The sequence below is a fragment of the Panthera leo genome, chromosome A3 (genome assembly GCF_018350215.1).
Source record: "Panthera leo isolate Ple1 chromosome A3, P.leo_Ple1_pat1.1, whole genome shotgun sequence".
NCBI classification, from domain to species: Eukaryota; Metazoa; Chordata; class Mammalia; order Carnivora; family Felidae; genus Panthera; species Panthera leo.
In genome coordinates, this window is record NC_056681.1 from 127,255,404 (window position 1) to 127,281,688 (window position 26,285).

General features: G+C 49.2%; 1 protein-coding gene across 7 annotated transcripts in view; it reads left to right on the forward strand.

Moving 5' to 3' along the window:
* The window catches only part of CYRIA (CYFIP related Rac1 interactor A), a 107,008-nt gene that overhangs the window by 18,920 nt on the left and 61,803 nt on the right, over positions 1–26,285 (forward strand). Inside the window, exons 1-3 of one of the 7 annotated variants that reach the window (XM_042933632.1) lie at positions 8,460–9,022; positions 23,657–23,698; positions 25,397–25,547. The exons of 1 other annotated variant lie outside the window; for it this stretch is intronic. The gene's annotated coding sequence lies outside the window, so the exon portion shown is untranslated. Of the gene's footprint in view, positions 1–8,459; positions 9,023–23,656; positions 23,699–25,073; positions 25,548–26,285 lie in introns of those variants that run through there. 5 more of the 7 variants (XM_042933630.1, XM_042933631.1, XM_042933633.1 and 2 more) reach the window with 5 other exon arrangements.

Consider the following 26,285-nt stretch of genomic DNA (forward strand, 5'->3'; position numbering starts at 1 on the left):
CCCCCTACGCTGTCTCCCTTACTCTTCACGGCAGCTGTGGAAATTATACCTTATTATTTATGCCCGTTTTATGGAAGAGGGAACTGAAGTCCAGGGGCTCGTGTGAGCAGTTGGGCTCCGGTTACAATAGCTGATGAATGGAGGGGCCACGACTTCTGGCCAGATCCCGGAAGCCGATCTGATCTGGAGTGTGTGCCCTCGGCCCCGCGGGGGGGTAGCCGTCGACTGCGTGAGGATCACCTCAAGCTTTCTGCGGGCACTTCGGCCCTAGCTGCTTGGGCCAAAGTGAGCGAGGATTTGTGTTTATAAAAACCTTTACGGTGTGGCTTAAAGCGTGTATGTGAGGGTGGTTTTGGCGATTAGGAGAGGCGGTCACCTGTGCAGAGGGCCTTCTCTGCAACGCTGCGGTGGTGGGGGAGGGAGAAGAACTCGGGGTGGTCGAGCCTGGTGGGTGAGCTCTTCCCATGAGCACCCTGTCCTCAGCCTCTCCCCGAGACTGGATGTTTTCCCTTTGTACTTCTGCTCGCGTGCATTGGCAACGGGACCGTGCTGACCGAGCCAGGTTCGTTCATTCATTTATTCCCTAATTCCGTCGGAAATATTTACCGAGCACCTATTATCTCCCTGCCGCTGAAGACAATGAAACCCCAGGTTTTGTCTATTACGCACGCACACACCCACACCCCGACACACGCGCACTCTGGTAGGCTGTGGTGAGCACTACGGGAAGAAATGGAGCTGGGTGGTCGGTGGGGGGTGGGGGGGAGGGCAGAGTGAACGAGGTTGGCTTCTATATGCGTGATTCGGAGAAGGCGGTCTGATGAGCAGGTTCCCGAAAGGAGGGGGGAGATGAGCCTTGTCAGCGTTTGCAGGGAGAGGTGGACTGGACCAGGCAGAAGGAAAAGACAGAGGATATTTTACCGATTCAGAGACAGGAGGAGAAGGCGGGCAGGATGTGGGGGGACTAAATGAAGCAGGAGTGGTCGAGGGGGGAGGTGGAAGTAGCGCAGGACCTGTAGGGCCTTGTGGAATGGGTTTGTAACAGGGAGAACGGAAACCAACATTTACTGAGCACCCGTTGTGCACTCAGCTCTGAGCCGGGTCTAATTTTATTACAAAGATTATTGTAATAACTCTGCAAGAGAAGCTGAGAAAGCTGAGGTGCTGGTCTGCAGTCAGGTCGCTCATAAGTCCTTTGGATTTCAAAATTTATTTAAAAAATAAATTAAAAAAAAATTTTTTTTAATGTGTTCTTCGTTTTGGAGAGACAGCATGAGCAGGAGGAGGGCAGAGAGAGAGCGGGACAGAGGACCCGAAGCGGGCTCTGAGCTGCCAGCAGCGAGCCAGATGCAGGGCTCAGACTCACAAACCAGGAGATCGTGAGCTGAGCCGAAGTCTGACGCTCAACCCACTGAGCCACCCAGGCACCCCCGGCTCGCTTCAAAGTTAGACATCTCTTAATTAAAATTGACCCTTAAACAAAGTGGGAGTTGGGGGCGCCTGGGTGGCTCGGTCGGTTAAGCGTCCGACTTCGGCTCAGGTCATGATCTCAGTGAGTTCGGTCCGTGAGTTCGAGCCCCGCGTCGGGCTCTGTGCTGACTGCTCAGAGCCTGGAGCCTGTTTCAGATTCTGTGTCTCCCTCTCTCTCTCTGCCCCTCCCCTGTTCACGCTCTGTCTCTCTGTCTCAAAAATAAACGTTAAAAAAAAAAACAAAGTGGGAGTTAGAAGCCCCCACCCCCTGAGGAGTTTGTGTCCCTGTATAACTTTAGACTCCCCCAAAACTTAACTACAAATAGCTTACCATTGACTGGAAGCCCTACCAATAACACAAGCAGTCAACGCCTATTTTGTATGTTATGCTTTATATATCATATTCTTCCAACAGGGTGAGCTAGAAAAAAAAAAGATGCTATTGAGAAAATACACGTACAGTACGGTGCTGTAACAAAATCCACATAGATGTGGGTTTGCCCAGTTCAGACCCATGTTGTTCCATTGACTGTATTTAAGTGTTTCTGCTTCATATCAACCCTGATGATACAGGAAGGCTCAATTTCTCCTCTCTAACTTGCATGAACTGAGTTAATGGCTGTAATGCATCTTTTGGAAGGGAGATTATATCAGATGTGGTTTCATAGCTTGAGCAAATTAACACCTCCCCTGTCACCTGGTATGGATTAGTGTGTTTCCAGAGAAACAGGACCAACAGAAGGTACACACGCATACCCAAGGAGTCCAAGGTCTGCACTGGGCAAGCTGGAAACCCCGCAGAGCTGATGGTGTGGTTCTAGTCCAAGTACAAAGACCTGAGAACCAGGAGAGATGATGGAGCTTCTGGAAAGCAGGAGACCAATGTGCTAGCTCAAAGACCGTTGGAGAGTACAAGTTCTATCTTACCCTGCCCTGTGTTCTATTCAGGCCTTTAAGGGGTTGGATGAGGCCCACCCACATTTGCTTTGCTCAGCTGACCGATTCACATGTTCGTCTCATGCAGAGACGTCCTCAAAGATACACTCAGAATAATGTTTAACCAGGTATTTGGGCACCCCATGTCCCGCCAAGTTGACACATGGTACCAGCCATCACAGAGGCCATTTTGATAAATATAAATACAAATAAAGAAACTTGAAAGCTGCAGTGAGGAGGCTTCAGTAGTGGACGTGCCTTCTTTGGTCTTGCAGGGAGGCCTGGCCTCACTTGCCGGGGCCAGGCCCCCCTTGCACGGATCAGTTTCTCTCGATTCCTAAGACTGCTTTTCGCCACTTCCGGGGTCCTGCATTTTCGGGAAAATTTTCAAGCTCCGCTTGCTAGGTTGATCAGACGGTCAAGATTCTCTGAGATCATCTGGAATAAGGGTTTTCTAAAATGGTCCATGTCATGGTCACACGGAAAATGGTACCATTTGTACAGCACACAGAGGAAATGGATGAAGCTGCTTGTGGCCACAGGAGAGTGGCCTGGGGTGGGGGGCGCTGGCCACCTGGAGCTCACCAGCTGTCTCCCACGGCTGTGGGCATACATTAGCCCATCTTTGCCACATGGTTGAGAAAAGTCTGATTTAGACCAAGCCGTCTATTTTACAGATGGGGATACTGATGCCCAGAGAGGGGAAAAGCCAGAGTTAGCTGGTTACTCCTTGAGACCTCCCTACGCACTGCTGCTCGCACTGCATGGCCTCAAACTTCTGAACTGTTCCTAATCATTTGTCACAAATTGTCAGAGACAAAGGACTTGTGTATGTGTGTGCACATGTGTACACACACATGACCTCTTCCCGACTAGGTTATAAACGACCTAGGGACAAGGTCTTTGTCATGTTCTCTTTCTTCTCCTATCCCCTCCAAACTAGCAAGTGTAATGGCTTGGAGTTTTCTGTCTTAAAGTATCAATGAATAATCATCCATAACCTTTAAAATAAACCGTGGCATGTGGCTACATCAAGTGTCTGTTCTTCCAGGAAGCGTTCTCTGATGTCCCTGGCTGTAAACAACATCTGCTTTGTTTGACCTTCCAGAGCAGTCTTTCTGTGACATCTTAGAGCTCTAACTAGTCTCTACCTTATATTGGAGTCAGAGGTGAATGGATTCCATCTTCCTTTCCAATCATACAGACACTTGGAGAGGAGAGGATTCATGTAACAGCGTGGCATTCGATTCAGAGTCAGCGTATTTTGAGGAGGGCCTATTACCTATCAGACACTGCACAAAGTCTCATCACAGGTGCTCATTTCGACTTCGGCAGGCCTGTGGGGTGGACGCGGCAATTTTTTATGCTTCATTGTATGAGACAAGGAAACTGACGCTTAAAGAGCAGAGGTGCCCATTCAAGACGGTTTTAGTTGAGGTCAAAACCTCTGACCCAAGTCCCATACCCTTTGCACTGGCCCAGGATACATCCTTCAGACCTTAGCTTTTTGTCAAATAAATATACAAGCCAAGAAGAAGTGAGCTAATGAACTTAGAGGCTGATAGATGCTGAACATAAGTCGTGTGATTTTTGCTACTGGTCATAAAGGTGCCCTGGTACTGGCGACAAACGAAAAGAATGTTTGTTCTCATGGGTATGTTCTCCTTATTTCCCCGTGTCCCCGGGGAACGTCTGCAAGTTCTATTGAAATGTGACTTTTGGATGCAAGAATGCCTTGCCCCCCTGATTTCTACCACAGTGAAAACTGGAATTTATACCATTTCATTTTGATGTTAATTGATTTCCTTGATAAGTCCTGCATTTATGAGAGAAATCCAATCGGCTGCTGGTCTCTGGGAGGCCTGGTGGCTGCAGCTTGCGTGTGTGTGTGTGCACGTGTGTGTGCGGGTGGCAGGGCAGTGAATGTCCTGCTTTGGGTTTCTGCTCTACTTTCTTATTTTCCATAGAACTAATCGCCCCCTTCCATGGTAAAGACCCCCACAAGTAGAACAGAGCATGTGCAGCAATGTGGGATCCATCTTATGTGTGATTATCTAAGTGTGGCCTCCAAGGAACTTGCTTCTCCAGCCCGATTCATTCCTGACTCTAATCAGACCCCAAAGTCCCTAATCATGCTTCTGAGTTTGGAAATGGCAAGTCTCTTCACAAACGTCTGCTTGGGGAAGAAAACATGCTTATAGGAAGCTTTTCACAGAGAGCAGTGGTTAAGCCACAGCACCCGCTTGACAGATGCCTCTCGAATAGCGTGATAAGCTACATCTCACTGGGGGATGTGGCAGGCAGCTCCCATAGAAGAAATGGTCATCCGAGGTCAAATCAGTGAGATCAACCTTCAAAGGGTCTTGCAAATCCTCACCACAGCCTGTGAAGATGTCCTTTCTCTAGATGTTTGCATCACTGAGACCTCTGTGACTCACCCCGTCCACTATAGCGGCTGGTCCTAGCGCAGGGCCTTTCTGGTTCCCATCACCGCTCTGTGGACCAGGTGCACAGGCAGCCAGGTCCAGTGTTCCACTTTGCCCTGTGCCCGCTCGCTACCCTGGGTCAGATCACAGCAGCAGAGCAGAGAGCGCTGAGGTGCTGGCACACAGACTCAGCAAGAGGGACGTATGACAGTGCTCTTCACCACTTCCCGTCCTGCAGGCAGGTGAACTTGACTTTTAGGCATCACGTCCGTCAAATGTCTACTGGGAGCTGGCCACGGTGTTAGGCGCTGAGGGCAAGTGAGGGCTAATGCATTTTCTGCCTTGAGGACAAGTCTGGTGGAGAGTTGTTTCTCAGAATATATTCTTTTTTAAAATTTTTTTTTCAACATTTTTTTTTTTTTTTTGGGACAGAGAGAGACAGAGCATGAACGGGGGAGGGGCAGAGAGAGAGGGAGACACAGAATCGGAAACAGGCTCCAGGCTCCAAGCCATCAGCCCAGAGCCTGACGCGGGGCTCGAACTCACGGACCGTGAGATCGTGACCTGGCTGAAGTCGGACGCTTAACCGACTGCGCCACCCAGGCGCCCCTCTCAGAATATATTCTTATATTGTGGAACTGGTCCGGGCAGGAGACAGTCAGAAGGCATTTATTCATGTCTTCGTTAATCGAACAAGTACGTTGAAAACACTATTCCTGGTGGGCACTGAGGGAATGACAGGGAGCAAGACTGACATGGGCCTGGTCCTGAAAACATATTTATAGGGCATCGAATTGTGGGCAAATACAGAAGAGCCAAGAACACTATCTTTGTCATATCTTGGGGGGGGGGATATATAAAAAATGTATAATCTAAATAAAATTGCAGAGGGATGTTTATACACAATTATTTACCAACTTCGGTGTGTTTCATTTCAGTTTGACTATATATATGTATATATATATATATATACATATATATATTTAAGTTTATTTGTTTATTTTGAGAGAGAGAGAGAGAGAGCAGAATGAGAGGAAAAGAGGGAGAATCCCAAGCAGGCCCTGCACCATTAACACAGAGCCTAATATGGGTTCAAACTTATAAACTGTGAGATCATGACCTGAGCTGAAATCAACATCAGACGCTTAACCAACTGAGCCCCCCAGGTGCCCCAACTGTATATATATTTTACAAAAAAGCATAATTATCCATTGAAGTCCCTTGAGCCTTTCCTTGGCTGGCCTGGACTATTCACGTCTGCTCCTTCTGTGGTTTTGTATCATTCAGGCAGGCTTTAGGGACACTGCTACGTCTTAAAACATTGAAGAAAGTTGTATCTGTCGGCCCTTGCTGCTTGCATTTCCCCTGCCTACAGATGACTTTCTCTGTGGCTAAATGCTGTTTATTTTTTAAGCTACAGTTCAGAGACCATCGGCTAAAGTCATTCATTCAAGCATTGGACAGACATTTGTTGAATGGCTACTTTGTGCCAGGCATAGTTCTAAACTCTGAGGATATGCTACATCTGTGAGGGAAAAGGTAGCTAAGTGGGGCGCCTGGGTGGCTCAATAGGTTGGGCGTCCGACTTTAGCTCAGGTCGTGATCTCACGGTCTGTGAGTTGCAGCCCCATGTTGGGCTCTGTGCTGACAGCTCAGAACCGGGAGCCTGCTTTGGATTCTGTGTCTCCCTCTCTCTGCCCCTCCCCTGCTCATGCCTCTGTCCCTGTCTCTGTCTGTCTCTCTCAAAAGTAAATAAACATTAAAATATTTTTAAGAAAAGGTAGATAATAAAGTAATAATCATAATAAATCAGGGAAAGGTAATCAAGTGATATTTATTACCTTCTAGTACATTAGAAGGTCAAAAAAGTGATGGAAAAAAAGGAGCAGAGTAAAGGGAATACATTTTGATCTATGCCAGATAGATTTTAAAGGTAAAGCCAGAAGGATTTTCGGAAGGATTGCATGTGGGGCATGAAATAAGAGAGGAGGCTAGAATGACTCAATATTTTGTCCTCAGAGACTGGACTGATGGAATTGTCATTAGCTGAGATGAGAAAGACTGGGAGAGGGGGCGGCATTAGGGGAGGAGACAGGGAGTTCAGTTTGGGGCCTCGAGAAGTTCGAGGTTGGTGTCCAAGTGTAGATTTTGAGTAGGCTGTGGTTATTGCAAGTAAGGGAGAGGTCAAGCTGGAAATACGGATTTGAGGTTTATCAAAATACAGCTGACATTTAAAGCCATGATGCTGGGGAAGGTCACCGAAGGTGTGAATCCTGATAGAGAACAGAGAGACTGAAGACCTGAGTCCCAAAGAATGCCAACATAAAGAGTTTTTGAAGAAAGACAAGGACTGAGCCAAAGAGACTAAGAAGGAGCGGCATTAGCAAGGAGGGGCAATAAGAGACTGCGATCTAGGGGTCACTAGGGGTCAAGGAAACAAGACTTTCTGGAAGGGACGATGACTCGGCGGTGTCACAGTTAGTTGATGATGGGCTAGTAAATGTGAAGGCTGAGAACTGACCATTGGATTTAGCATCCTGGAGGTCATGGGCCTGGTCCACTGTGACCCCGCCCACCCAGCGTGCCTCCTCTGCATGCCGTGTGCTCCTTTAGTGATGCTGTACGTGGCCCCCATGTGATCTGTTCAAAGCCGTGCTCCCACGAAGTAGCTTACGACGGCAATCTTGGAGCCATCCTCACTAATTTACTTAGGTGATATTGGTGAACACCAATCATGCATCAGGACGCATCTAGATAGAACAGATGTGTTGAAGTCACCTGGGCCCTCCTCTGCCCTCAGATATCTTACAGTCTAGGGAGAAAAACAAGGTGTCTGGGTCCTGTTACAGCAAAAGGGAGTGATTGAGGTATGATAAAATTATGGAAGTTGAGAGGACAGAGAAATTTTCCCTGGGGGGGTCAAGGTTGAGTCCACGGCTGAAGTGGCCTTTGAATGTGGCCTTGAAGGATGAGCGGGATTTGGAAATAAGGTAAAGTGAAGAGGAAAACTCTGTCGGACACAGGGAACTAGAGGAGAAGGGTGGCAGGGAGGCAGAGGGAGTGGGGGCACAGAGCTGCAGGGCAGGGTGTGGGAAGGAGAGAGAGAAGTGGGAGATGAGGGCTAGCATTCTGGCCAGGACCTGGTGAAGAGAGTCTTAGAAATTAGAGGCTGGGCTGTGTCTCTTTGTCAGTGGGGAAATCATTAAAGGCTTTTGAGCCATGGAATGACGCAATAGCCGTGCTGCTTCAGGAAGAGTCATCTGGCTGCGTGTGCAAAACTGTCCAGGAGAAAGATAAGAAGGACCTAAATTAGGGCACTGGCGGTGGGAGGTGGGGGTAGGGGTGCTGTGAGCCTTAGCAGAGGAAGAACCCGCAGGACATAGCACGGAAGAGTGCGGGGTGCACGGCATGCAGCTGCGGCTCTAAGCCTTCCCTAAAAACCACGTGGGCCTTTGGGGGAGCGTGGGTGGCTCCGTCGGTTAAGCCTCCGACTCTTGACTTCGGCTCAGGTCATGATCTCACGGTTTGTGAGTTCAAGTCCCACGGAGACAACGCATAGCCTGCTTGCGATTCTCCCTTCCCCTCTCTCTGCCCCTCCCCTGCTCTCTAGGTCTCTCTCAAAATAAATAAATAAACTTAGAAAGAAAATACACGTGAGCCTTCTGAAGGGCAGTGGCCTAGGCAGTCCCTGGTCGCTTGTACTTGTCACCTCCACCCCCATCCTCGTCTGAACCGTGAGTGCTTGAGCTTCACCTCATTAATGGCATGGAGCTTGGAACTCTGTGATTAACGCCGGTTCTGCGTTTAAGAAACAAAGGAACTCTGCATTCCAGGACTCTGGAATGGGAGGAGAAGAATGGATTGGGAGGAGGTGATTTTGGAGCTGAGACATGAGTGCTGGCAAGCGCCCATCCAGGCCACCTCCGGCCTTCCGTCTCTGATCTTCTGCTGCGTCTGGTCTGATCAGTGGCACACGGCGTTTCCCACATTGTCGGGCAAAGCAGTTCTCAGAGCCCAGAGAGGGCAATACACGGTGTCACCCCAACCTGCAGTGTCATAGGAAATGCCAAGTGACCCAGATGGGGCCCAGGCAGCCTGCCTGCTCATTTTCCCTACTACCGGAGGACAGAAAGTCTCCCGCTGTTCTGCGATTCTCCCAGCATCAGCTCGAGTGGGCTCAGACGGGGCAGGTAATGGCACCCGGGGGGATCATCGCTGATTTCGGGGAGGTTGGAACCCCAGGCTGTGGGGGAAGGGGCTGGCCCGCAGCCAGCCCCAGCATCCCGATTCATGTGGCAGCGTAGGGGGAAGAGCCTTTGTGGCAAGCCTGGCTTCCTCCTGAATCTGCCCATAAAAGGATAAAAGTGCTGCTATCTGGTCGGCGTTGGGTAGGATTGCTGATGATAAATTTTTTAAAAGTGTGGATTTTTCCCCCTTTCTGCAAGCGGTGGGGAGAGAGAGAAAGAGAGAGGGAGAGGGAGAGAGAGAGAGAGAAAGCGAGCTTTCACACAGTTTCCAGCCTGTATGTGCTAACAGATGGATTCAGACTCATCTTTTATCTAGTGTTACAGAAGATAAAACTGAAACTGGATGATATGCTGCTTCTTCAATTTACAAGAGGAAAAAAAAAATTAAAGCTTTAAAGGGAAGCCCTTATGGTAGAAAAGAATGGTCCAAAATATTGTCTGGCTTTACTCAAAAGGCAAAGTATAGCAGAACCATTTAAAAGTGATTTTCTTCCTCCCCCTCCCTGACTTCTCCAAAATATATGATCTCTGTGTCAGAAGTAGGCCAAGCTTTAAGGCTATCATGAATTATATATCAAGAGACATCATTACCCAGGAGTCTTGAACAAATGCCCCATGGTTTAAATTTTACAGACATTTTTTTTCCCCCCTCGGTGGCAGCAATTTCTGTCTCTGCCTTCTTCCTGAGAAGGAAAAGGAAAGTATTTTACGAAATGCATGAAGAGACGTTATGCTAATAAAGGTAATTGTGCAATGATTGGAAACTGCTCTGTTTTCCCTTGGAAGGAAGCTTTTGTCCCCCCAACACTGATCCTGCACTCCAGGTGCTTAAGCGGGCAGCTTGCTCTGGCTTTGTCCTGCCTGATTTCGGCAGGAGTCAGACACCCACAGAGCCAGGGCTGAATGAGCGAGGACGTGAACTGGGCATTTCTGCATCCGCCCTTTATGACAAAGACCTTGCCGACGTCTGCCTATCTGATATGCTTTACCCATCTGTGTATCTTCTAATATTCAAGGAGGGCTTTATGAACATAACTCTATCTGAAATTGGAGACATTAACTGGGTAAATAGGAAAGGCGGGTGCTTGGTGTTTGCTCTCTAGCCTCCTTACAGCCCTTAAAGGGAGGAGAACGTTAGCTCGGAATATAGTCACCGAGAACACAATGCACCCCCAGGCACAGTACTGGCTGAGGTGTCCAGATAAGAACTCCTGTGGCTGCAGAAATGGTCTTCTCTGCCCTGGAGCCCATAATCTCCCTCCCAATCCATTCTTCTGGGTGGACATTTTACCGTGCTGAGCTCTCCTGTAGTGAGAGAAGCCAGGTACAATTCTTTATACAGACTTCTCATCGTTTTTTAATCTTTAATAATCCTTTTATTAACTATCTCCCTTTGTCCTTATTATGCTTTGGGATGTGGTGGGCATACCATGTTTTTAGCATCTTGGAAGGTGAAATAATCAAAAGCTAGAGTGGAGATGTAATTGAGTAGAGTCTGTGTCACTGGAGCCATGAAATATACATGCATCTCAACACACATGTATATGATATAAAATACAAACCCGGTGGTTATTACTCTGCCACTGCTGAATAATAGAAAGTGAACCCTATGATCGGCTCCCATTTGGAGGGTAGATTCCTTTATGAGGCTTCGCGGGCCCACTGTCCTCCAGCTCAGCCCCTGCCTCAAGTTTCCATCCGGGCTTCCTTCCCGCTGCACTACCTCGTGTTCTTACATCCCAGCCATACGTAACCACATGGCGTTCCTTACTTCACAAGCTCCATCATCTCTGTCCATATGTATTGCCTCATCGTGAACGTGTGCCCAAGCACCCTCCCCGTTGTCCTTCTCATGCTCCTCATTTTTGTGACTAAGACCTGCATGGATCCAGGCTCCGTTCAGGCCCTTCTATGAAGCCTTAATTTATCCCCCAGATTCCCACCGTGTGGGTTAGGCACCCATTACTGGCACTCCCATATCAGCCCACGCTCCCCGTTGTGGCAGTTGCCATACTGTATTTTTAAATTTTTTTTAATGTTTATTTATATTTAAGCGAGGGAGAGAGAGAGAGAGCGCCAATGGGGGCAGAGAGAGAGGGAGACAGAGAATCCCAAGCAGACTTCGAACTGTCAGCACAAAGCCCGATGCGAGGCTCAAATTCACAAACCATGAGAGATCATGACCTGAGCCAAAATGGAGAGTCGGACGCTTAACCGACTGAGCCCAGGTGCCCCTGCCACACTATATTCTTAATTGTTCTTTCATGTATTTATCTTTTCTGGTAGCTCGGGAGCTCCTGGCAAACGTGAGTGAGGCACCACACTTTTGTTCTCAGAAGCTTCACCCCCAGAGTGGAAGAGATACGGGAAGGCCCCAGTAGGCTGCAGGGCGGGCCTTGGTGGGATCCTTCCTCCCTATTACGGTCCCTCTGGATGAATCCTAAACAGGGAGTCAGCCTCCCAGGCAGGGTTTGGTGACTGTCCTGTGTACCATTCAGGTGCGTGGCTGCTTTCAGACCCCAAGATGAGGTCACCACTGCTGCCCTCATTTATTACCTCCACTGACCCAGGCCTTTGGTGCTATGCCCAGCTAACACACTTTACAAGGTTGGTCTCCAGCATTTCTGGTGTCTGACTCAGCACTGAGTCAATAAAGTCACTAGGGTAGGAGCAGGCCGTTAGGATACAAGGAACACAGGGTTCAGGCAGACCTGCATGAGAATCCCATTTCTGCCACTAACGGGTAATCCGCATGACCTCAGGAAGTTGACCTAAATGCTCTGAGCCTTTGTGTCTGTCTCAGTAAAATGAGGGAGAGATGTTGTTTGAGGCTATCTTTTAATAACAAAGATTGTTTTGTAAAGTACTTGGTACCTAAAGGATATTCATAAAATTGAGCATCAGTAGTATGAAAAAAGTCCGGCTTCCAATCCAATAAATCAGATTATTAAAAATATAGCAAAATGGAGGGTGCCTGGGTGGCTCAGAGCTTGAGCATCTGACTCTGGTTTCAGCTCAGGTCATAATCCCAGGGTTGTGGGATCGAGTCCTGCATCGGGCTCTGTGCTAAGCATGGATCCTCCTTAAGATTCTCTCTCTGCCTCTCTCTCTCTCTCTCTCTCTCTCGTCTCTATCTCTCTCCCCCTCTTCCCCACTTGCACAAATGCTCTCTCTCTCAAAAAAAAAGATACATATATCAAAATGATTTTACCATTACGGAAGAAGTAAGTCGTCATATTTTTGCTTTAGATATTACGACTTTAAATTAAAAAAAAAAGGAGATAATTTGTTCAAGGCACAAACATCAGAATAAAAAAAAATCACTAGCTCTTTGGCCTTTGGCGCATTTCCTTATTTCTCTTAGCCTGGGTTCCCTTATCTCCATTATGGGCATAATGAGACCCATGTTGCCAGGGTGTGGATGTGAGAAATGAATGAGAGGCGAGGAGTGGAAAAGGCCATGCTCCGCCAAGGGCAGAGTTGGTTCTCAGTAAGTGGTTTTGAAATTTCTTTCCCTGAAGCTGCTCTACTCCCATCCTATGAATTCTGCCTGGATTGTAACCAGCTTGTTCCTGAGCTCCAAGTAGCCTTGGAGTCTAGCATAGAGACCTGAACAAAAGCGTTTTCTGGGCGCTCGAAAAGCTGCATTTGACTGAGAGTCAGTAAGAAACTCAACAGCAGGCCTGGGGCAGGCCGCCACCTCCCCTGGGCCACCAGCTCCTCGTGCAGGGGGTGCAGGGGGAGGGCAGACAGTTGCCCAGGTGGCTTCCAGCTCTGGCATTCTGGGAGTCTAATTTATGGTTGAGTGAGTTGTCATTCACAGACCAGGAAGGGCCAAATTACCCTCATTATTCTGCTCGCAGCTCTGGTGCCTGAGAAGCCACTGGGTCCTGCCACATCTAGAATTATCTCTGGACCCTTGGGCTTTTAATTAAAGGGCTTTGTGAGTCAGATGGTTTATGGTCAGATTCGGATCTTCAGGGAGACACGGAGGGAGGTCCTCTGTCCTGTCATCTACTCCTTGAGAAATCCGCCATCTCTCCCAGTGCAGGGACAGCAAGTTGGGAGTGTCGAGGGGGACTTCCAAGAGAGGCTGTGGCTAATCCTTACCCCACGGCCCCGCTGACTCCAGGCCCCAGAGGCCTTTGCACCGTTGACACCGCACGTCATCGCTTTTTTCCCTGCGAGTGTCTGAGCTGTGCCCGCCTGCTCTGATTCGCTTTTGGCTCCCCACGGTTGCCGTGACGCCTGGATTATTTCTTACCCAACACGGTTTCCGCTTCGGGCGGCTTGTGCTAAATGCATTTTCAGTCCCATGTGGTACAAGGGATAAAAGGATTGTCTTAAAAAAGTGGTTTCTGGATGTGTGGAAAGCAAGGCTGCCTGCTGTGTGTTTTTAACAATTGCTTCCCCCAGAGGAGGGTTGAAAACCTCACCTTTCAAGATGTTTCAACTCCTATTAGAAAGTGACTTAAATAAAGTTGCTCTTCTGACCACTGCTGCTCTGATCGCCAGACTGGTGATGATTTGTCTAACCTGAGTCTCCAGGGCTGGCACTCGACACCATTTCCCTCCCAGAGGAGATGAAATTGTGCTGGTCACTTTCTTCCTTCTGGTGTCCACCTTGGGAGGGGTGTGTTTCTGAGAGCACTGGAGGGTGGGCTTTCTCGAGAGAGCACCCCGTGGTTTCAGACCCATTTCTTCCTCCTACAAGCCATTAATGGGCACGTACTTTGTGTCCAGCAGTGTGTCCTCTTCCTGTCTTCTCTCCCTGTCGCCTACATCTCAATGCTCTGCACCCATCCGCCGTCTAGGGTTCCTGTGAACTGACCCAAGTCCCCTTAATTTTTCTCCTGGATGCTGTTGTGTTTATGGAACTTGAATGGGCCACTGTGTTGGCATATCTTTAGTTTGGGTTTTTCATCCTGGGCGCCCCTGACAGTTTGGGCAAAGGAAGTCTTTAGCGTGGGAGGCTCTCAGGTTCTCTGGAGCATCCCTGGCCTCTACCCTGGATGCCAGTGGCAGCCCACACACTCCAGCTGTGACAGCCACAAATGTCTACCGACATCGCCAAATACGTCCTCAGACTTTTGCATTTACCGAAACACCCTCATGTCTGTTGTCTTAGTTGATATAGTTACGCATAAGGATTTTTGTTCCCCCTTTATGACTAAAGGAATTGAGGGTCAGGAACGGAAGAAACTTGCCTATCCAACAGTAGGTCAGGGAAAGAGCCGAAGTTAACAATTTAAATCCCCCGTCTTCCCAACCCAGTGTCTTTCTTATGGATCCATTTAATGGTGTGCCCGCAAGTGTTTAGTAACTGATTCTCTGGGAAAAACAAAAACAGAACAAACCTGATTAGGAGAGGTTGCCAATTTCATGGCACAAGTACTCCCACCGTGGCTGGTTCCTTCTCAAAAGACGTCATTGAACGTGAAGTTGGGAAGAGACACGTGTGATTGGTTCTGGTCAGCAGGTGCCGGCTGGCTCCAGGACACCACTGGGCCCACGTGTACTTCTGTTTCGGTAGCCTCGCTCTCTTCCGGACCTTGTGCTTCCACCCCTCTTCCTCTTCCCCCATAAACAGATATACTGGAAAGTGCCACGGGGAGGCATTCATCTGGTGAGGGCATTGATCGCCTCTTTGGATAAGTACACAGCAGTTAGAGTGGAATTTTCTCCCTCTTCTGTTAAATCAGCATTTTGTTTCCCAGTCGTTCCACCTGAGGAGTTGCAGGAGTAGGACGCTCTGATCTGAGAGCAGAGACCTTACAGAGGTCAGCAATAGGGTCTTCTGGACACAGTCCGCTCCTGAGCAGGAACTAAGTGCTGTGGGTCAACATCAGACATAGTGAGTGATCACAAGGTGCTGATGGCTACAGGGCTATTGGAGATACCATTCTGGAGGGTAAGGAGTAGGATCTTGGCTAGCGTTTTAATCCAGGTGTGAACTTTGACATCCGTAAGGCTCAGTTTCCACACCTGTGAAAGGAGAGCCAGCTTATGTCTGAGCTTCAGGCGTGTACTCACCCACTCGGTTACTTGAAGGATTGGCTGGTCGTCACAATTAGTATAAGCTCCTCAGGCCTAAGGACTCAGCTGGTCTTGGCTTTTTCATCTTGGCCATGGTTCAGTGCCAAATGCTTTTCTCTGGTCCAGCCTTAGACCTGAACTTGAGCTGGGACTGTGGGAAGAACCCTTAGCTGGTTATCAGAAGACCTGGGTTCTTGTCCCAACTTTGGTACCGCCCCGTTACATAACCCTGGGAAGTACTTCATGGTGACAGGAATGTGGGTATCCCCATGGGAGGGGTGGGAGCATGATGTGGCATTTGGATTTTATCCTGAAGGCGGTGGAAAGTGCTTGAAGAGAAGACACATCATCAAATGTGTGCTTTAGAACGTTCTTTCTGCAGAGCACAGGGCCAGAGTCCAGGCAGGATGAAACCAGTTAGGGAGTGGTTCAGCAGCCCGGTCAAAAAGTGATGAGGCGTCCCATGCGCACTAGCTGAGTGGCACAGACAGAAAATGCTGTGAGAGTTCGGAGATGGGAGAGGTCAGAAGAGTGTCCGAGAAGACTTCACGGAGGAGGCGAGGCCGCTGCTGACTTGGAAGGATGGAGGCGTATGGAGGTGTAAGTCTAGGCTGCAGAACTGGGCAAAAACCCGCAACACTGCAGTAAATCACGTTGGGCTTAAACTGAGAATTTATGTAAAGGGTGGTTATGTAAATGGCCCTTTGATGGAGCGACTTCGACCCTAGGATTAAGAAAGTGGCTTCCGTTAGAAGGTGGTGGTCCTCACAGGGAACGCACATTTTCATGCAGTGAGTTTCTGCGCAGCTCTTATCCCGGGCCTTTTCCTGTCTGCAGCTGCCACTTGCTTTTTTCCCTTGGTGAGGTGTAGGGTGCCTGGGGCCCTGAATAGCCGGTGCACGCACTCACCCCCTGCAGCCCCCTGCTGTTGAGGAAGCACAGTGCCTCTGACTCTTGAGGATGAATACAGCACTGAATGCTGATGTGTGGCTTCTGACTTGCCTCACAGCAGGGGGCCCAGGAAGGGAGCAGCTGTGCTATTGTCTGAGCGTGTCCCCAGTATTTGTCTGCCTAGGCCAGGGTGACCGTTGTCCCTCGCGATAAGCCGTCTCGCAGCTGCCGCAGGTACGATCTCAATCGTTCCTCCCCCTGTTGGCTCTGACTCTCTCCCCTTACTGAGAATGAAGGAAATGCCCCATTTTCTCACATGCCAGTTTCGTGAACGTGTGTCCGTCCCTGTCCACAAGGCGAAGGATGGCCAGTCTCACAGCGTCCCAGTTAAATGCGCTCTGGGTTTCCCTGTGACGTGTTAGAAAAATGGATTTGGCTGGGAAATGATACGAGCTAGATAGCATCACCTCTGAGGCTCACGTGAGTTAACAGGCTCAGAAGGGAAAATGACTCACCCAGCGTTGCACCATCGGGAGCTGGTAGGGTGAGGACAGAAAGCAGACACCCTCTGGACTTCAGCGTACCCCTGTTGGATTTAGAGTCCCGTTTGTACGGCATTTCAGCAGAGGTCGGCCTTGTAAGAAAGTTGCGTTCTCAAACGGCAGTATATGTCCTAGGTTAGGTTTTTTCCGGAAATGCTCCCTTGATGGGCTGTTGTAGACATCAGGAGTCCCAAGTCCCAAGCACCTCTTCATTATACAGAAGGCAGCGAGTGGCTTGCCCGATGTCTTAGAGATTCAGGGTCAAAGCAGAGACTGCAGCCCAGAACACCAGCTTCTCTACCCACAGTGCTTTGCCTCCCTCTGGCCTCACGGCAATGGTGCTCTCGCTAGACAAAACCCAGCATAAGCCACCTGAAAAGTGCCTTTTGTTGTTGTAGGCCAGGGGCTGGTGGGGAGTTCACAGCTGGCGTTGGCCGTGTGACATTCTTGTGTCTTGGGGAGGACGAGTGCCGCGGATGTTTGCACAGTATGCTGGAGCCCGCCGCGGTCGTCAGGAATTTGGACGGCCAATGACTCCAGCCAGATTGGCTTTCGGATCGTGCTCAGTGCAGTCTGGCCATGGCACCATTTCTTAGTTTCCTACTCCTGGGCAGCCCGGGCGTTGAACTTCCATAGCAATCGTTTACTCTCCTAGTCCAGGTCAGCTTTGCCCCCTCATTCAGGAGTGGGCGTATTTGCTAAAGCTGACGTAGGGGCCGAGTACCGCATTGGTCACATTTAACGTTGGGAGCCCTAACAACCCTGAGATGGACAGACAGGGGGGCCAAGATGCAAAGAAGTTACGGCTCACAGCTGTTGGACTCAAGACCCCAGGCTCTTTCCGTAGCCCCATCTCCCTGCTGACACAATATCTGATGTGCTGATTCATTGCTGGCATCACGGGAAGCGCCAATGTAGGTAAAGCCCATTACAGCCTGATGCCAGCCTCATTTCCTACTGTCTCTGCTACCTCCTTCCTTCTTCCCCAGCCACTCTGAGCCATCCACGGCCTTCAAGGAAGCCACAATTTACAGATTCGACCATCAGCCCTTGGCATTTGTGCGGGACGCTGGGCTGGTTGCAGTAGGTGTGACTACCCTGTAAAGATAAGGAAGACGTGCCCCCTCTCTTAGGGGCTCCCCATCCCGTGGCAGAAAGAAAACGTGAACACAAGTAGCTTTCATACTTCAGAAGAGAAAGCTCATTTGATCTTCAAAGTGGCCCAGAGAGGCTGCTGGTGTATGTTGCTGAAAGATCTGCGTTTAATAGAATTTCTACCTCAAGATCAGACCAAGTTAAGGTCACACAGCCCAGCCAAGGCCAGGTTGGGAGCAGACCCGGTTTTCCTTGTGGCCCTATATAGCGTTCCTGCTGCATCAAGGCCTCGTCCCGCCTTGCATCACCAGTGTTGGTTAAGGACAGCCTCTGTAGTCTGGACTGTTTGTGTCTGTCTTACTGCTGCCTGCCTGATGGAGACAAGTCAGCTGTCAGCTGCTGACGCCTCAAACCTGTTAAGTTGTGCCCCTTTTCTTCTGGAAAGGTGACATTCCTATAGGTGCAGCCTGGAAAGGGAGGAGAAACGATGAAGATGCCCCTGTTGTCTAGGACACTCAGGGGTGTCAGGGAGAGGGGCCTGGTCACATTCAGTTTTTTTTTTAAGTTTATTTATTGTGAGGGGGACGGAGGGGCAGAGAGAGGGAGAGAGAGAATCCCAAGCAGGCTGTACACTGTGTGCGCAGAGCCCGACATGGGGCTTGATCCCGTGAACCCTGAGATCATGATCTGAGCTGAGATCAAGAGTCAGATGCTTAAACGACTGAGCCACCCAGGCACCGCTGGTCGCATTCAGTTTCAAAAGTGTGTCCTGCCCCCACCCCCACCCCCACCCCAGAGGAGGACCTCTGGTTGGCGTGACCAACCCTGTGAAATACCTTCTCAGAGAGCAGCAATCCATGGTGGCAGTTGTGTTCAGAGAGTGAGATTTGAACTTCTGGAAAGACTGGGCAGAGTTTTCCGATGGGTTCCGGCCAGAGAAGGTGGTCTGCCATCCTCGTGGGGGAGTGACCTTTTCGCTGTCTGGGTGTGACCAGGAGGACAGATGGGGAAGCCACGACCCTGGGAAATGGAACAGGTGTGAGCTCGGGAGTAGAGACCTGGGCTCTTGTCCGGGTTCTGTTACCGCCTGCCACTGGCAATGGCCCTCGCGCACAGCGTCAGATCTGGCAGCTGTGGACGTTAGAGATTGAACTTGGGTTCAGAGGTGTGCTCCACCCCCCGCCCACCATCAACCTTGGCTGCTCGCTCGGCCTCTCTCGGAGCTGCTCTCCCAGTCCTTATGTGCATGATGAGGTTAAGGGGGGGCACAGCCGTGTGCAGTAAGATTGATACGAGGGCCACGTGATGTGCAGCACAGCACCCGGCACATAGTCAGTGCACAGTGCAAAAGAGTGACTTGCGTTTATACCACCACCATCACCCACTGGTTGACCTCTGATGGTCGGTCTAGGGTTGCCCGAGCCCTGGCACCCTGGGCAGTCACCATCTGGCCTCTGGGCTGCTCTCGGGTTGGGTTCCCAGGATAAGAAGCTACATGCCAAGACGGAAGAAACCAGAATCAGTCGGGAGAGCTGCGTCTAGTCATGGCTTTTCTGCCTACCAGCAGCAGGGTGGCATTGGATAAGTCCATCCCGTTCTCTAGAACTCAGGGACCCCCTGAATCACATGAATAATCATATTAGGAGTAGTAATGATAATACCAATAGCAGTAGTGGGTTTATTGGTGGCCCCCCAAAAAGTCCATGCCCTCACCCCTACCACCTATAAATATGACCTAATTTAGAAAGAAGGGTATTGGGGCGCCTGGGTGGCTCAGTTGGTTAGGCGACATGCTTCAGCTCAGGTTATGATCTGGCGGTGTGCCAGTTCAAGCCCCATGCTCTGTGCTGACAGCTCAGAGCCTGGAGCCTGCTTTCGATTCTGTGTCTCCCTCTCTCTCTGCCCCTCCCCACTCACGCTCTGTCTCTCTCTGTCTCTGTCTCTGTCTCTCTCTCAAAAATAAAGAACCATTAAAATTTTTTTTTATAACAGAAAGAAGGGTCTCACCTATTTATCAAATCTCATCACTCTCAGAAGCTCCTACCAAAGCAGATGGCAGGCGTTGCCCTTTGTGTTCCAGCGGGATGAGGCCAGTGCCTCCCCGAGCCTCTTCGGGCGTCGCTAAGCCTCTTCAGGCCAGCAAGCTTCTCTAGAGCTGTCAGAAGTCACTGGCCTACTGGTGCTGTGATGTTCCTTGATTAAATGAATGCCACAACATCTCTTCAGAGAACCAACTGAGGCTCATTGCCCTTCATTAACATTTCACTTTACCTGTGTTGATGTATGAGTCTGATTCAAGACTGATTTCCTGGTTTCAAAACAATGGCAGATTCTTTTTCCTCTTGGCCTGGTTCTTAAGCAGGCAGATTCTTGGGGGAAGGAATAAAATAGAAGCAGGCTATGAGTGCTGCGTCCTTCTCCCCTCCACCAGACCGGACTCCCCGCCCCCCAGATCCCAGCTCTGCCCTCTCCAGGCCGGGTCCGTGCTTGCTGACCCTGAGGAAGCGGGTCTTGGGGCTGTCGGTGCACTTGATTTCTCCTGTGGGGCTGGACAGCTGCTCACGTGCCAGTCGCCTGTCTGGCTGCCGTAGGCTGCCGCAAAGAGCCACTGAGCCCTCACATTTGGGGGACTGGCTGGTTATCCGAATAGCTTCACGTTCAGGTTCTGGGTGTGAGGGCACAAGGAACCCAGCAGTCCTTTTAAAAGATACTGCTGAAACTAGTCCCTCCTTGCTTCTTGAATCATAGCACGACGGCTTCCTAATCAAGTTACGTCAGCCTGTTTTATATGTAAGGTCTACGAGCCCAATAGACTTAGAAGGCCTTCCGCTGAGCAAAGGAGAGTGAATGGTCGCAGAGGGGCATTTGCATGGCTTGGAAAGCAGGGGGTCATCCAGGAGAGTCCAACACAACTAAGCGTAAGAATAACCAGCCCCATGGGGCTGTGGATTATATTAGGGTTGGCCATATGTCTTGTGTGCCGGGGACAATTCCGCTTTATGCCTGTCGTCCCCTGGGCGTTATTAATATGCCCCCTTTCGCTCTTAGAAGTATCCAGGTTTGGCTGATAAATCGCATGGTCACCCTAATCGTGTGTCACTTTGTATGTGCACTTAGTAAGTTGCAGAGTAGATAATGTGTTTAGGTAAAAGCCTATACCTGTGTGCTTCAACCTCTCAGAAGTTGGTTGTAGGGGTAGCATTGTTCTACAGCTGTGGCTAAGTCACATCACCGTCTCATAGCATGTGCTGCTGAGAGGTGAGATCGTGGGCCAAAATGTCAAGTAGATAGGAGCTTAGATCCTTCTTCGTAGCTTACTAGTTTTTTGACCTTGAGGAAATTACTTAGCTTATCTCGACTGTAAATTGGGAATAATCATACAGACCTCAGCAGTTGGTGCTGTTATGAAATCACCCATGTCAAGCATCTCGCTTATTTCTTGACACGTGATAAGCTGCCAACAAATAGCATTGCCGCTGTTATTTTTATTATGATGATGATGATTTTATGATTTTATGACTAGTATTATTTTGGCCTTAGTCTTTCCATCTGTGACATGGTGAAGGATGATCCCTGTCCTGCCCTGCTCCCCAGGTTGTTGTGAGGCTGAAAGCAGGTAGTATCCTCAACACCTAGGGTTGCTGGGAGCGTGTGCACCGTTTAAGGTGAGGACTTTTCGGCAGAGTCTCGCTTGCCCACCTGCCCAATGGATCCGTCCCTCTGGGTGACATGGAAAACAGGTTCCCAAGACATCATCCCTCTACCCGCCCTGAGGACTCTCCCGTCGCTGGCCCTCCTCGGCCCAGCCTACTTCCTCCTCCCATGAGCAGTACTGTGTAAACACCAAGGCCAGAATGTCATTTACTGGTGCCGGCTGACTCGGGGGCTGCCACCCGAGTGTGGGAAGGGTCCAGATTTCTGGCTGGGCCGGCGAGGCACCTCTCAATGTTCCCTGGCTGGGGAGTTTCCTCCCTTCCTCTGCCTTTTGAATGTAAGTGTCATCTGTTCCCGGTGTCCTTGCTTTATTCCCTGTCTCTTTCCACTAATTTGCCTTCCTGTAAGCCTCCCTTTTCTTTCCTTGTTTTTTTTTTTTCTTTTTTGTTTTTTTTTTCCTTTTTCTTTTGACGTGACTGCCCTATTAGGGAGGTTCACGGTAGTGGTTGAAAGCGGAAATTCCATCCGGATTGCCTGAATGGAAATCTTGGCTCTACCTACCGCTCAAAAGCTGAGTCCCTTGGATGACCACGTCAGTGTCCTTATCTATGAAAAAGGGGCAAGAATAATGCCTACCTAGTGTGGTTGCTGGGAGGTTTCAGGAGTTAAGAGGTACCCTGCTTAACAATGCCTGATGTACGTACAGTAGGTACTTGCAGAAGGGGAACTATTTTCATTATCTAAAAACCTGCCCGTTCATATTTCTTCATGTTGGCTGGTGCTCTTGGTAGGAAGGAGGCTGCAGCAAGGTCTGTTGACTCCGAGTCTAGGCTGGGACTCTGATGGACCATGCTCGCACCGGGGGCTTTCGAGTGAGTCCTTACCTGCTCAGACTGGATGGTGGGAACAGGTCCTCCATGCTTGGTCTTCTCCCTATCCATCTGCCTTCTCTTTGGTTTGTCCCTGCCCTGTCCTTCTACTTCCAGAGACATTCTAAAGTGGAAGACATGCAGCTGTTCTAAGCTCTGAGTCCCTCCACTGAATCGGGCAGGGGCACATGATACAGTGACAATGTGACAGGTCACTGGACTGGAGGGCAAGAGATGCCTGTTGTAGTCCTGCTTCTGCTGTATGACCCTGGATAAGCCATTTCATGTCTCCGGATTTCAGCTTCTCCCTTTTCAAAATGGTGGTCATTATCCCCTCTGCTCTGTACCTCTCTGAAAATGACCAAACATGAGATTTGGAGAAGTGTTCTCCTGGCTGCCACGTGCTACAGAAGCGAGGACTCCCACTGGTCTCGGATGGAGCAGAGGGTTTGTGGCAACAGCTGTGGCCACAGTCCACGCTGCTGACAAGAGGAGCAAATCAGTGTTGGTGTTTGCTGTGTGAGGCTGTGCTCGTGGGGACCTGAGATGGGAGTTGTCAGTGTCCTTCCCTGCTTGACCTCTGTTCTCTCTGATGGACATCTGGCCCATGGGTGACTCAGTCAGGAAACTACCAGCCATCGCTTCGAAAAGCTTGGACTCCTCTCAAGGATATGCTTACTTTGTGTTGTCCTGTGTTTGTTTGGATGGTGGGGGGAATCATTTACAGAATCAAGGGCAGATCCTGGGGGAATAATTTACAGAATCAAGGGCAGATCCTCAGAGTGAGCCCCTCCTCCCTGGTAGGGCCTCTGTGACCAAATCAATAAGATGGAAGGAGTTGGGGCATGCTGAGGGCTGGATTAGGATCACAAGTTACCCAAATGCTGGTCCATGGACAGAGCCAGGTTGGTGACATCAAAACTCTCCAGAAGCTTTGGCCGCTACGCCAGGCCAGAATTGTACTTTTTGTTAGCTTCTCCAGAGCACAATGAGTTTGGGAACTGCTAGAGTGGGTGGGACTGGACTTGCCTGTCAGGAAGCTCCGCATTCCCTGCCCCCTCCTTGTCCCCATCAGAAGACTGGAAAGAGTTAATAGTATTAGCTTTGATGTATGATTAGGTTATGATTAGGGTTATTTGTGTTCTTGTGCAACTTAACCAGGTGACTGTATCCTTAAAGATGCACTTTGGGAGTTGGGATACTCTTGTGAGCGTCTGTAAATGAGTAGAGGGGTCAACATGGGTGGGAGAACATTCCGGAAGTACCTGAGAGTCATAGTCTGGGAGAGGCTCAGCATTCTACTGGCCTGGCCCTCTTAGTTTTCTGGTGGAAGAAAGTGGGATTCTTGCTGGGCCCCAGTGGGAGAATGAAGTCTCTGTCATATACACTGAAAACGTATTATAATTCCGAGGGTGTTTGACAAAGAAAGTGGTGGGGAGGGAGGCTCCTCCAATACTGAATCACTTCAACACCTTCCCTCTTGTTTCCAGGTCCTTTTGTGGCACATCTGGCCTCTCAGCCACAGCCAAGAGGTGAGAGACACGGTCTTACCCCGGGATCCTTCTTCAGAAATTCACATTCTTCATCGTCTACACCCAAGCACATAGAAAACAGCCCCTGTGTCAGGGCACCCTTTTCCTCTGGCTGTGCTCTGTGGTGGGAATTGACGAACACAACCCCAAATCCAGAGGAAACAAACCTCCTTCCTCCTCTACCTCCGTGACCTGCTTTCCCCAAATGCAGGGCCATCCCCACATGATGTCAGTTCAGAAATCACTTTCTCATCAGGCCAAGGACTTTTCAAAGTTGCTGTGTTTTCCCTATCGTTTCCTTCCTTCCTCCTTCCCCCCCCCCCCTTCACTTCCTGTTTTTTTCTTCCTCTTTCTCCACCCCCCTAGCCCGGCTCTCCAGCCTTGTCCCTTGTTGTCTGAGAACAGGAACAAAGCGCCAAGCGTAGATAATCATGATTTCCTGATGGGCCCTCTCAGTGCCAGGGCCCAGGCGCAGCTTCTCTGGGACACAGGAGCCTCTGCTGGGAGCACAGCAGGAAGCAGGGCCTTGGAGCCTCCCGGCTGAAAGAGAATCTAACAAGAATAATCTTTCATGTCCTTACAACAATTTATAGTTTCCAAAGAACTTTCTCCCGCATTCAAGCTAAAACACTGGAAAAATAAGTAAGACAAGTCCTAGTGTTTTGGCCTAATAACTGAGGTCTACAGTAGATGGGCAAAACATAGATGTGGGAGTTAGACATGCATTTATTTCTGGTTCTGTGCCTTTTTCCCATTATGACTTTACGGATCATTGTAGTTCTCTGAAACTCGGTTCTCTCACCTCTTGAGAAAATGGACTTCAGGGTACCTTGTGGGGAATTTCTGAGGACAAATCAGGAAAATGTACTGTAAGATTCACTTGGTATGCCTGGTAGATATTATTTACTTAATAAACGTGAGATCGCTTGTTGGGTTTTGGTTTTCTGCAAACAGGAGGGGCGGTTCAAATCCAAAGTAGCCAGAAAAGCCACATAATAAATGACACCCATGGGAGGAGGGACTGTATCTGTTACTGTGTTTTCCTGAAACATGGAGAGAGAGAGAAAGACAGAGAGACAGAGAGACCTACTGACTGGGCACAAATCACTGGAAAACAAAGCCCACCCACTACTGTGCTCCTGACGCTTCTATTCCATAACAATATTTTTCTAATGGGAAACAGAACAATCCCAACCACATGCCTGAGGTAGACTGTTTCACTAATTTAGCTCCCAGGGGCAAAACTACAAAAACAGCGATCTGGAAAAAGTCCACCTCCCTTTTTGAATACCCGTTTAAAAAATAAAATAAAATAAAATAAAATAAAATAAAATAAAATAAAATAAAATAAAATAAAATAAAAAAAAATAAAAAAAACAAACCCTTCCCATTCAGGGTCAATTGAGAAGTCAGCCGGACCATGAAGCTGCTCTTTAAAAAAATTCTGAGAGAGTCAGAGACATGTTCTAATCTGAATTCTCCAAGTTGCTGAATCCTTGAATGACACTGTTTTCTCTGAGCCTCAGTTTCCCCAGCTACAAAATGAAAACATTAGAGAAGGCTATATTGCATTGATTTCTTCCAGCCCTGGTAATCTGTGATTCTGATATTCTCTCTGTTCTCCTTAAAAGATGTCTTATTTCTAGAGGAGAACAGGAAATGGCCTCTCAAAATAACATGACTTGCATTCCCTCTTAGCAGATTGTCACTCACGTAAGGACAGAGAAGCCACGGGACTCCAGCGGGCACGGCCCTGACTTGGGAGCCAGACTTGCCGCGGCCATCTTGTTCAGTGGGTTTGTCCCATCAGCCTGGATCGGTGAGCCTGAATCACAAGACACAGTGCTGGGTAAGAAATAAGTGACTTTGGCCATGGCAGACAGCACAACGGTAACTTTCCTGTTTAGTGGAAAGGATGCGCGCTGTGTGTGCTTATAGAATACTGGAAAGTATTAAGGTGGTCATTTCACCAGATTTGTCATCTTTGATTAAAAGTCATGCCTCCTGACACCATATACACATAAAAGGAAAAAAAAAAAAAACACCCCAAGGTTATAGTTTTGACACGGTTAAAGGGAGGGTGCCTGGGAGTCTCAGTCAGTGGAGTGTCCGACTCTGGATTTCGGCTCGGGTCATGACCTACCTCACAGTCTGTGGGATCGAGTCCTGCGTCAGGCTCTGTGCTAACAGTGCGGATCCTGCTTGGGATTCCCTTGCTGCTTCCCTCTTTGCTTCTCCCCTGCTTGTGTGCTCTCTCCCTGTCTCTCAAAAGAAATAAATAAACATACATGCATACATACATAAAGTGGTTAAAGGTCCCTGGGTTCTACTAGTACATTCTGAGTGGGAGCTGTAGCTGTCCTGAGCTGTGAGTGTTTAGGCATGAGGTAGAGTAGCTTAGAACTGCATACAGGAGAGAGCAGGTTAGAACTGTACCTCCAGGTGACTTGTCCTTGCAGAATTCGTTTCCTCTGAAGCACAGTCTGGGTTCCTTTCTTGCCCATTCTTGCCGTGCAGACTCAGGTGAGCAGGAAAGTCCTTAAGTAGCAAACCCAGGTTGGAATTCGGGTCTCGTGCCCGAGGTCTG